At 49.3% G+C, this 12,008-nt stretch overlaps 1 protein-coding gene across 3 annotated transcripts in view; it reads left to right on the plus strand.

Moving 5' to 3' along the window:
* The first annotated feature begins 2,721 nt into the window (after positions 1-2,721).
* LOC132388410 (solute carrier family 35 member G3-like) overlaps positions 2,722-12,008 on the plus strand; it is a 262,353-nt gene continuing 253,066 nt past the window's right edge. Inside the window, exon 1 of one of the 3 annotated variants that reach the window (XM_059960762.1) lies at positions 2,722-4,111. The gene's annotated coding sequence lies outside the window, so the exon portion shown is untranslated. Of the gene's footprint in view, positions 4,112-4,135; positions 4,288-12,008 lie in introns of those variants that run through there. The other 2 variants (XM_059960761.1, XM_059960759.1) reach the window with 2 other exon arrangements.

Consider the following 12,008-nt stretch of genomic DNA (forward strand, 5'->3'; position numbering starts at 1 on the left):
GCAATCTCACTTTAAGGTCCCGTTATGTCATGTTCTGGTTATTTATTGCTATTTGTTTATATTTGCACTTGCACAGTTTGTTGCCTTCTGCACTCTGATTGACTTTTCATTGATCCTGTTAATGTTACTATTCTATAGATTTGCTGAGTATGCCCACAGAAAAAAGAATCTCAGTCTTATTGTATATGGTAACATACATGTACTTTAAAGTTCAAAGTAACTCTTATTATTATTAGAGTGAGAAGGACTTGGCGGGCAGGATTAAGGAAACCCCAAGGCATTCTACAAGTATGTGAAGAGCAAGAGGATAAGATGTGAGAGAATAGGACCTATCAAGTGTGACAGTGGGAAAGTGTAAATGGAACCGGAGGAAACAGCAGAGGTACTTAATAAATACTTTACTTCAGTATTCACTATGGAAAAGGATCTTGGTGATTGTAGTAATGACTTGCAGCGGACTGAAAAGCTTGAGCATGTAGATATTAAGAAAGAGGATGTGCTGGAGCTTTTGGAAAGCATCAAATTGGTTAAATCGCTGGGACTACAAAAGTACCCCAGTCTACTGTGGCGATGATCTTTGCATCATCAATGGGGACGGGAGAGGTTCCAGAGGATTGGAGGGTTGCAAATGTTTTTCCTTTATTGAAGAAAGGGAGTAGAGATTGCCCAGGAAATTATAGACCAGTGAGTCTTACCTCAGTGGTTGGTAAGTTGATGGAGAAGATCCTGAGAGGCAGGATTTATGAACATTTGGAGAGGTATAATATGATTAGGAATAGTCAGCATAGCTTTGTAAAGGGCAGGTCATGCATTACGAGTTTGATTAAATTTTTTGAGGATGTGACTAAACACATTGATGAAGGTAGAGCAGTAGATGTAGTGTATATGGATTTCAGCAAGGCATTTGATAAGGTACCCCATGCAAAGCTTATTGAGAAAATAAGGAGGCATGGGATCCAAGGGGACATTGCTTTATGGATCCAGAATTGGCTTGCCCACAGAAGGCAAAGAGTGGTTGTAGGTGGGTCATATTCTGCATGGAGGTCAGTCACCAGTGGAGTGCCTCAGGGATCTGTTCTGGGACCCTTACTCTTCGTGATTTTTATAAATGACCTGGATGAGGAAGCGGAGGGATGGTAGAAAGTTTGCTGATGACACAGAGGTTGGAGGTGTTGTGGATAGTGTGGAGGGCTGTCAGAGGTTGATAGGATGCAAAACTGGGCTGAGAAGTGGCAGATGGAGTTCAACTCAGATAAGTGTGAAGTGGTTCATTTTGGTAGGTCAAATATGATGGCAGAATATAGTATTAATGGTAAGACTCTTGGCAGTGTGGAGGATCAGAGGGATCTTGGGGTCTGAGTCCATAGGATGCTCAAAGCTGTTAGGCAGGTTGACTCTGTGGTTAAGAGGGCGTATGGTGCATTGGCCATCAATCGTGGGATTGAGTTTAAGAGCCAAGAGGTAATGTTGCAGCTATATAGGACCCTGGTCAGACCCCCACTTGGAGTGCTCAGTTCTGCTCGCCTCACTACAAGAAGGATGTGGAAGCCATAGACAGGGTGCAGAGGAGATTTACAAGGATGTTGCCTGGATTGGGGAGCATGCCTTATGAGAATAGTTTGAGTGAACTCGTCCTTTTCTCTTTGGAGCGATGGAAGATGAGAGGTGACCTGATAGAGGTGTATAAGATGATGAGAGGTATTGATTGTGTGGATAGTCAGAGGCTTTTTCCCAGGGCTAAAATGGTTGCCACAGGAGGACACAGGTTTAAGGTGCTGGGGAGTAGATACAGAGGAGATGTCAGGGGTAAGTTTTTTACTCAGAGAGTGGTGAGTGCATGGAATGGGCTGCCGGCAACGGTGGTGGAGACGGATATGATAGGGTCTTTTAAGAGACTTTTGGATAGGTTCATGGAGCTTCGAAAAATAGAGGGCTGTGGGTAAGCCTAGTAATTTCTAAGGTAGGGACATGTGTGGCACAACATTGTGGGCCGAAGGGCCTGTATTGTGCTGTAGGTTTTCTATGTTTCTATGTTTAGAGTCTGTGAAAGTGAGTTGGTGGTTTGTGTTTAGTGATCAGTTCAGAGTTGAGGTGAGTGAAGTTATCCACACTGCTTGATAGTTGAAGGTGATAACTGTTCCTGCACCTGAGAGGATTTGGATGGGAGGTGAGGGAAAGGCTTCCCTTGAAGTTCTGGAATTTACTGCCTGAGGGAGAGGGAGGGAGTCAAAAATGCCTCCCCTCTGTACATGGAACCTGGAAGTCAGAGGCCATGGTCTGGTAGGGCTGGCATGTGAGCTAGTCTGGCACAGGCACAATGGGCTGAATGGCCTTTTGCTACGTCACACTCTGGCAAGTTGCCTGAATGCTGCAACACTTACTTCAAAGGCAACAAGTAAAGGTGGCAGGAAGAGTTAGCATTTAAAGAGTTAAACCCTCCACAGTTCAATGCTCACTCCTGAAGTAGACAATTTCTCTGCTACAGCCTGGCACAGTCTCTGTCTCAGCATTGAAGGGGTTAAACACAGTCAATGCTTCGGCACAGAAAGGGTTAAACACTGGCACTACCTCAGCACAGGAAGGGTTAAATTTAGTCACCTCAGCATGTAAGCCATTAAACCCTGATTGACTCAGAATGGAAGGGGTTAAACAAAGAAATTAATTCAGGATGGAAGAGGTTAAATTGACATTAAGAATGCAAAGGGTTAAACATTAGCTTCCCCAAGATGGAAGAGGCTAAACGCTGACAGACTCAGAATAGAAAGGGTTAAACACCAACACTGGTTCACGGGTGAAATACTGTGAGCAGGTCAAGTATGGAGGGGGTTTTATAGGCATCCAATTGTCTTGTGAGACCATGGATTTGTGTCTTGGAAGGTTTCCAGGGTGCAGGCCTGGGCAGGGTTGTATGGGAGACCAGCAGTTGCCTCTCCACGCCACCGATGTTGTCCAGGGGAAGGGCACTAGGACCCAAGCAGCTTGGTACTGGTGTCGTCGCAGAGTAATGTGTTGTTAAGTGCCTTGCTCAAGGACACAACACGCTGCCTCAGCTAAGGCTTGAACCAGTGACCTTCAGATCACTAGACCGATGCCTTATCCACTCGGCCACACGCCAACACTCTTGGAGGGGGGGGTTAAACACTGACAAAAAGTGTTAAACACAAACACTGGTTCAGGGGTAAAATACTATGGAGGGTGTTAAACACTGACAGAAAGGGTTAAACACCAACACTGGTTCAGTGGTGAAATGCTGTGAGCAGGTTAGGTATGGAGGGCATTAAACACTGAGAGCTTTATGATTGCATTAACACTGAGACAAGGGATGACATTCTACGACGCTGACAGTTGTGAGGAGCTACAAAAGCACACACTAGCTTTTAAAAAGTTGGTCTGAGAATGACTATGTTAAAAAACATCCTAAACTTGGACTTATTATGAAAGTTTTCACATCTGAATTGAACTCCCCCTACTACCATGGGATTGAATGGGTTAAACAGGAATAGACATACTTGACTGAAAGGGTTAAACTTACCTTTATTCACTTGGAAATGAAACAGTTAGCTGTCTTATGTTTTAAAGGATTTAAAACATCTATACTGGCTCATCACTGAAAGAGTTAAACAGTCTTAACAGCAGCTTGTGGTTTAGGGGTTAAATTGGTTCATACCAGCTTGCGAACAAAGGGTTAAAAAGCAAAAACCGGTGGAAACTGGACTTGAAAACAGAACTCTGTGGAAATGGATATGGGTCTCAGCCCAAAACGTGAACTGTTTATTTGCAATGATAGATGATGCCTGACCTGCTGAGTTCCTCCAGCATTTTGCGTGTGTTGCTGTGGATTTCCAGCGTCTGCAGTACCTCTTGTGTCAGGGTATGGAGAGTGTTTGATGCTCTGAGCCAGTACACACTGCAATTTAGAAGAATGGTTGGGTGCAGAATCTCACTCCCCTGTTGAATATTGAAAGCCGTAGATAGAATGGATGTGGAGAGGATGTTTCCTATCGTGGAAGATTCTAGATCCAGACTTAAAACAAAGGGGATGCCACTCTGGAACTAAGATGAGGAGGAATTTCTTCAGCCAGAGGGTGGTGAATCTGTGGAGGACGAGTCAGTGAGTATATTGGAAGTGGAGATTAATAGGTTCCTGATTAGTAAAGGTGCCAAAGGTTATGGGGAGAAAGCAGGAGAATGGGGTTGATAGGGAAAATAACTCAGCCGTGATCGAATGGTGGAGGAGACTTGTTGTGCCAGAGGTTCCTGTGATCTATGGTGTACCGGTCTGAAGGGGTAAGTACACTGATGTCCGCCACCTCCCAGTGACGATAGAACACCAGCAAAAACACCGAGAAACAACAGCGAACCGTACATGAAACTATCTCAACCTTGGGTGTAACAAAAGGCTGATTTATTCACATGCTCCTATGACATGCCTGACATTTGAACATTAATTAATCCCAAAACAAACAGACAAGAGGTCTCTCACAGAAAGCGGCACAGGAGAGTGATCCAAGGCAGTGAGGGACAGGCACAAAGAGACACACCCCATTTAATGCACAGTTAAAGAAATAATGGAGATCTGTGACGGATCACCAGGATGCAGTAGTGGTGAAGACGGGTCTGTCACTGTGTAACAGCAGGGTACGGTACCGGTGGGGACGGGTCTGTCACTGTATAACACCGGGGTACGGTACCAGTGGGGATGGGTCTGTCACTGTATAACACCGGGATACGGTACCGGTGGGGATGGGTCTGTCACTGTATAACATCGGGGTACAGTACCGGTGAGGACGGGACTGTCAATGTATAACACCAGGATATAGTACCGGTGAGGACGGGACTGTCACTGTATAAGACCGGGGTACGGTACCGGTGGGGACGGGTCTGTCACTGTATAACACTGGGATAGGTTACCGGTGGAGACGGGTCTGTCACTGTATAACACTGGGATACGGTACCGGTGGGGACGGGTCTGTCAGTGTATAACACCGGGATACGATACCAGTGGGGACGGGAATGTCACTGTATAACACAGGGATACAGTAGAGGTGTTGGATGGGTCTGTCACTGTATAACACTGGGATAAGATACCGGTGGGGAAGGGTCTGTCACTGTATAACACCGGGATAAGATACCGGTGGGGATGGGTCTGCCACTGTATAACACCGGGATACAGTAGAGGTGGGGGATGGGTCTGACACTGTGTAACACTGGGGTACAGTACCTGTGAGGACGGGTCTCTCACTGTGTAACACTGGGGTACAGTACACTGGGATATGGTACTGGTGGGGGCAGGTCTGTCACTGTATAACACCGGAGTACAGTACCGGTTGGGACGGGTCTGTCACTGTATTACACTAGGGTACGGTGCCGATGGAGACGCGTCTGTCACTGCATTACACAGGGGTAGAGTACCAGGGGACAGGTCTGTCACTGTATTACATCAGGGTACGGTACCGGTGGGGATGGGTCTAACACTGTATAACAGTGGGATACTGTATGGGTGGGGACAGGTCTGACACTGTATAACACTGGGCTCCAGTATGGGTGGGGACGTGTCTGACACTATATAACACTAGGGTACGGTACCGATGGGGACGCATCTGTCACTGTGTTACACCGTGGTACAGTATGGGTGGGGACAGGTCTGACACTGTATAACACTGTAGTACAGTATGGGTGGGGAGAGGTCTGACACTGTATAACACTGGGGTACAGTATGGGTGTGGACAGGTCTGACACTGTATAACATTGGGCTACATTATGGGGGGGGCCAGGTCTGACACTGTATAACACCGGGATGAGTAGAGGTGGGGGATGGGTCTCACTGTATAACACCGGGGTACGGTACCGGTGGGGACGGGTCTGTCACTGTGTAACACTGGGGTACAGTATGGGTGAGGACAAGTCTGACACTGTGTAACACTAGGGGACAGTATGGGTGGGGACGGGTCTGTCACTGTATAACACCGGGGTACAGCATGGGTGGGGATGGGTCTGTCACTGTATAACACTGGGGTACAGGATGGATGGGGATGGGTCTGTCACTGTATAACACTGGGGTACAGGATGGGTGGGGATGGGTCTGACACAGTATAACACTGGGGTACAGGATGGGTGGGGATGGGTCTGACACAGTATAACACTGGGGTACAGTATGGGTGGGGACGTGTCTGACACTATATAACGCTTGGGTACAGTATGGATGGGGACGGGTCTGACACTGCATAACTCTGGGGTACAGTATGGGTGGGGACCGGTCTGTCACTGTATTACACTGGGCTACAGTATGGGTGGGGACAGGTCTGACACTGTATAACACTAGGGTACGGTGCCGATGGAGACGCGTCTGTCACTGCATTACACAGGGGTAGAGTACCAGGGGACAGGTCTGTCACTGTATTACATCAGGGTACGGTACCGGTGGGGATGGGTCTAACACTGTATAACAGTGGGATACTGTATGGGTGGGGACAGGTCTGACACTGTATAACACTGGGCTCCAGTATGGGTGGGGACGTGTCTGACACTATATAACACTAGGGTACGGTACCGAAGGGGACGCGTCTGTCACTGTATTACACTGGGGTACAGTAACAGGGGACAGGTCTGACACTGTATAACACGGGGGTACAGTATGGGTGGGGACAGGTCTGACACTGTATAACACTGTAGTACAGTAAGGGTGGGGAGAGGTCTGACACTGTATAACACTGGGGTACAGTATGGGTGAGGACAGGTCTGACACTGTATAACATTGGGCTACATTATGGGGGGGGACAGGTCTGACACTGTATTACACTGGGGTGCAGTACCAGGGGACGGGTCTGTCACTGTATAACACTGGGTTACAGAATGGGTGGGGACAGGTCTGACACTGTATAACACTAGGGTACGGTACCGACGGGGACACGTCTGTCACTGTATTACACTGGGGTACAGTAACAGGGGACAGGTCTGACACTGTATAACACGGGGGTACAGTATGGGTGGGGACAGGTCTGACACTGTATAACACTGTAGTACAGTATGGGTGGGGAGAGGTCTGACACTGTATAACACTGGGGTACAGTATGGGTGTGGACAGGGTCTGACACTGTATAACACTGGGGTACAGTCTGGGTGTGGACAGGTCTGACACTGTATAACACTGGGATACAGTATGGGAATGGACGGGTCTGACACTGTATAACACTGGGCTACATTATGGGTGGGGACAGGTCTGACACTAAATAACACTGGGTTACAGTATGGTTGGGGACAGGTTTGACACTAAATAACACTGGGTTACAGTATGGGACTGGACGGGTCTGACACTGTATAACACTGGGCTACATTATGGGTGGGGACAGTTCTGACACTAAATAACACTGGGCTACATTATGGGTGGGGACAGGTCTGACACTAAATAACACTGGGTTACAGTATGGGTGGGGACGGGTCTGACACTGTATAACACTGGGCTACATTATGGGTGGGGACAGGTCTGACACTGTATAACACCGGTGTACGGTACCGGTGGGGACGGGTCTGACACTGTATTACACTGGTTTACATTATGGGTGGGGACATGTCTGTCAGTGTATAACACCGGGATGAGTAGAGGTGGGGGATGGGTCTGTCACTGTATAACACTGGGGTACGGTACCGGTGGGGACGGGTCTGTCACTGTGTAACACTGGGGTACAGTATGGGTGAGGACCGGTCTGTCACTGTATTACACTGGGCTACAGTATGGGTGGGGACAGGTCTGACACTGTATAACACTAGGGTACAGTATGGGAATGGACGGGTCTGACACTGTATAACACTGGGCTACATTATGGGTGGGGACAGGTCTGACACTAAATAACACTGGGTTACAGTATGGGTGGGGACGGGTCTGACACTGTATAACACTGGGCTACATTATGGGTGGGGACAGGTCTGACACTGTATAACACCGGTGTACGGTACCGGTGGGAACGGGTCTGACACTGTATTACACTGGTTTACATTATGGGTGGGGACATGTCTGTCACTGTATAACACCGGGGTACGGTACCGGTGGGGACGGGTCTGTCACTGTATAACACTGGGCTACAGTATGGGTGGGGACAGGTCTGACACTGTATAACACTACGGTGCCGATAGAGACGCGTCTGTCACTGCATTACACAGGGGTAGAGTACCAGGGGACAGGTCTGTCACTGTATTACATCAGGGTACGGTACCGGTGGGGATGGGTCTAACACTGTATAACAGTGGGATACTGTATGGGTGGGGACAGGTCCGACACTGTATAACACCGGTGTACGGAATGGGTAGGGACAGGTCTGACACTGTATTACACTGGGGTGCAGTACCAGGGGGCGGGTCTGTCACTTATAACACTGGGTTACAGAATGGGTGGGGACAGGTCTGACACTGTATAACACTAGGGTACGGTACCGACGGGGACACGTCTGTCACTGTATTACACCGGGGTACAGTAACAGGGGACAGGTCTGACACTGTATAACACTGTAGTACAGTATGGGTGAGGACAGGTCTGACACTGTATAACACTGTAGTACAGTATGGGTGGGGAGAGGTCTGACACTGTATAACACTGGGGTACAGTATGGGTGGGGACAGGTCTGACTGTATAACACGGGGGTACAGTATGGGTGGGGACAGGTCTGACACTGTATAACACTGTAGTACAGTATGGGTGGGGAGAGGTCTGACACTGTATAACACTGGGGTACAGTATGGGTGAGGACAGGTCTGACACAGTATAACACTGGGCTACAGTATGGGAATGGACGGGTCTGACACTGTATAACACTGGGCTACATTATGGGTGGGGACAGGTCTGACACTAAATAACACTGGGTTACAGTATGGGTGGGGACGGGTCTGACACTGTATAACACTGGGCTACATTATGGGTGGGGACAGGTCTGACACTGTATAACACCGGTGTACGGTACCGGTGGGGACGGGTCTGACACTGTATTACACTGGGGTGCAGTACCAGGGGACGGGTCTATCACTGTATAACACTGGGTTACAGTATGGGTAGGGACAGGTCTGTCACTGTATAACTCTGGGCTACAGTATGGGTGGGGACAGGTCTGACACTGTATAACACTAGAGTACAGTAACGATGGGGACGCGTCTGTCACTGCATTACACCGGGGTACAGTACCAGGGGACAGGTTTGTCACTGTATTACAGCGGGGTACGGTTCTGGTGGGGAGGGGTCTGACACTGTATAATAGGGGGCTACTGTTTGGGTGGGGACAGGTCTGACACTGTATAACACTAGGGTACGGTATGGGTGGGGACAGGTCTGACACAGTATAACACTGTGCTACAGTATGGGTGGGGACAGGTCTGACACAGTATAACACTGGGCTACAGTATGGGTGGGGACGGGTCTGACACTATATAACACTGGGTTACAGTATGGGTGGGGACGGGTCTGTCACTGTATAACACCGGGGTACAGTATGGGTGGGGACGCGTCTGACACTGTATAACACTGGGGTACAGTATGAGTGGGGACAGGTCTGACACTTTATAACGTGTGGCTACAGTATGGGTGGGGACGGGTCTGACACTGCATAACTCCGGGGTACGGTATGGGTGGGGACCGGTCTGTCACTGTATTACACTGGGCTACAGTATGGGTGGGGACAGGTCTGAAACTGTATAACACTAGGGTACGGTACCGATGGGGACGCGTCTGTCACTGCATTACACCGGGGTAGAGTACCAGGGGACAGGTCTGTCACTGTATTACATCAGGGTACGGTACCGGTGGGGACCGGTCTGACACTGTATAACACTGCGGTACAGAATGGGTGGGGAAAGGTCTGACACTGTATAACACTGGAGTATAGTATGGGTGGAGAGAGATCTGACACTGTATAACACTGTGGTACAGAATGGGTGGGGAAAGGTCTGACACTGTATAACACTGGGCTACAGTATAGGTGGGGACAGTTCTGACACTGTATAACACTGGGTTACAGCATGGGTGGGGAGGGGTCTGCCACTGTATAACACTGGGCTACAGTATGGGCGGGGACAGGTCTGACACTATATAACACTAGGGTACGGTACCGATGGGGATGCGTCTGTCACTGTGTTACACCGGGGTCCAGTATGGGTGTGGACAGGTCTGACACTGTATAAACCGGGGTACAGTATGGGTGGGGACGCGTCTGTCACTGCATTACACCGGGGTAGAGTACCAAGGGACAGGTCTGTCACTGTATTACATCGGGGTACGATACCTGTGGGGACGGGTCTGACACTGTATAACACTGGGCTATCTTATGAGTTGGGGACAGATCTGATACTATATAACTCTAGGGTACGGTACCGATGGGGACGCATCTGTCACTGTGTTACACTGGGGTAAGTATGGGTGTGGACAGGTCTGACACTGTATACCACTGGAGTACAGTATGGGTGGGGACAGGTCTGACACAACGTACACTGGGTAACAGTATGGGTCGGGACAGGTCTGACACTGTATAACACTGGGCTACATTATGGGTGGGGAGAGGTCTGACACTGTATAACAACGGGGTATGGTCTGGGTGGGGACAGGTCTGACACTGTATAATACCGGCGTACGGTATGGGTGGGGAGAGGTCTGACACTGTATAACACCGGGGTACTGTTTGGGTGCATACAGGTCTGACACTGTATAACACTGGGCTACATTATGGGTGGGGACAGGTCTGACACTGTATAACACTAGGGTACGGTATGGGTGGGGATAGGTCTGACACAGTATAACACTGTGCTACAGTATGGGTGGGGACAGGTCTGACACAGTATAACACTGGGCTACAGTATGGGTGGGGACGGGTCTGACACTGTATAACTCTGGGGTACAGTATGGGTGGGGACCGGTCTGTCACTGTATTACACTGGGCTACAGTATGGGAGGGGACAGGTCTGAAACTGTATAACACTAGGGTACAGTACCAGGGGACAGGTCTGTCACTGTATTACATCAGGGTACGGTACCGGTGGGGACCGGTCTGACACTGTATAACAGTGGGATACTGTATGGGTGGGGACAGGTCTGACACTGTATAACACCGGGGTATGGAATGGGTGGGGCAGGTCTGACACTGTATAACACCGGGGTACAGTATGGGTGTGGACAGGCCTGACACTATATAACACTGGGCTACATTATGGGTGGGGACAGGTCTGACACTGTATAACACTGGGGTACGGTAACGATGGGGACGCGTCTGTCACTGTATTACACTGGGGTGCAGCACCAGGGGACGGGTCGGTCACTGTATAACACTGGGTTACAGTATGGGTGGGGACAGGTCTGACACTGTATAACAACGGGGTATGGTCTGGGTGGGGACAGGTCTGACACTGTATAATACCGGCGTACGGTATGGGTGGGGAGAGGTCTGACACTGTATAACACCGGGGTACTGTTTGGGTGCATACAGGTCTGACACTGTATAACACTGGGCTACATTATGGGTGGGGACAGGTCTGACACTGTATAACACTAGGGTACGGTATGGGTGGGGATAGGTCTGACACAGTATAACACTGTGCTACAGTATGGGTGGGGACAGGTCTGACACAGTATAACACTGGGCTACAGTATGGGTGGGGATGGGTCTGACACTGTATAACTCTGGGGTACAGTATGGGTGGGGACCGGTCTGTCACTGTATTACACTGGGCTACAGTATGGGAGGGGACAGGTCTGAAACTGTATAACACTAGGGTACAGTACCAGGGGACAGGTCTGTCACTGTATTACATCAGGGTACGGTACCGGTGGGGACCGGTCTGACACTGTATAACAGTGGGATACTGTATAGGTGGGGACAGGTCTGACACTGTATAACACCGGGGTATGGAATGGGTGGGGCAGGTCTGACACTGTATAACACCGGGGTACAGTATGGGTGTGGACAGGCCTGACACTATATAACACTGGGCTACATTATGGGTGGGGACAGGTCTGACACTGTATAACACTGGGGTAC

This window comes from Hypanus sabinus, unplaced genomic scaffold, assembly GCF_030144855.1.
Source record: "Hypanus sabinus isolate sHypSab1 unplaced genomic scaffold, sHypSab1.hap1 scaffold_318, whole genome shotgun sequence".
Lineage (NCBI taxonomy): Eukaryota > Metazoa > Chordata > Chondrichthyes > Myliobatiformes > Dasyatidae > Hypanus > Hypanus sabinus.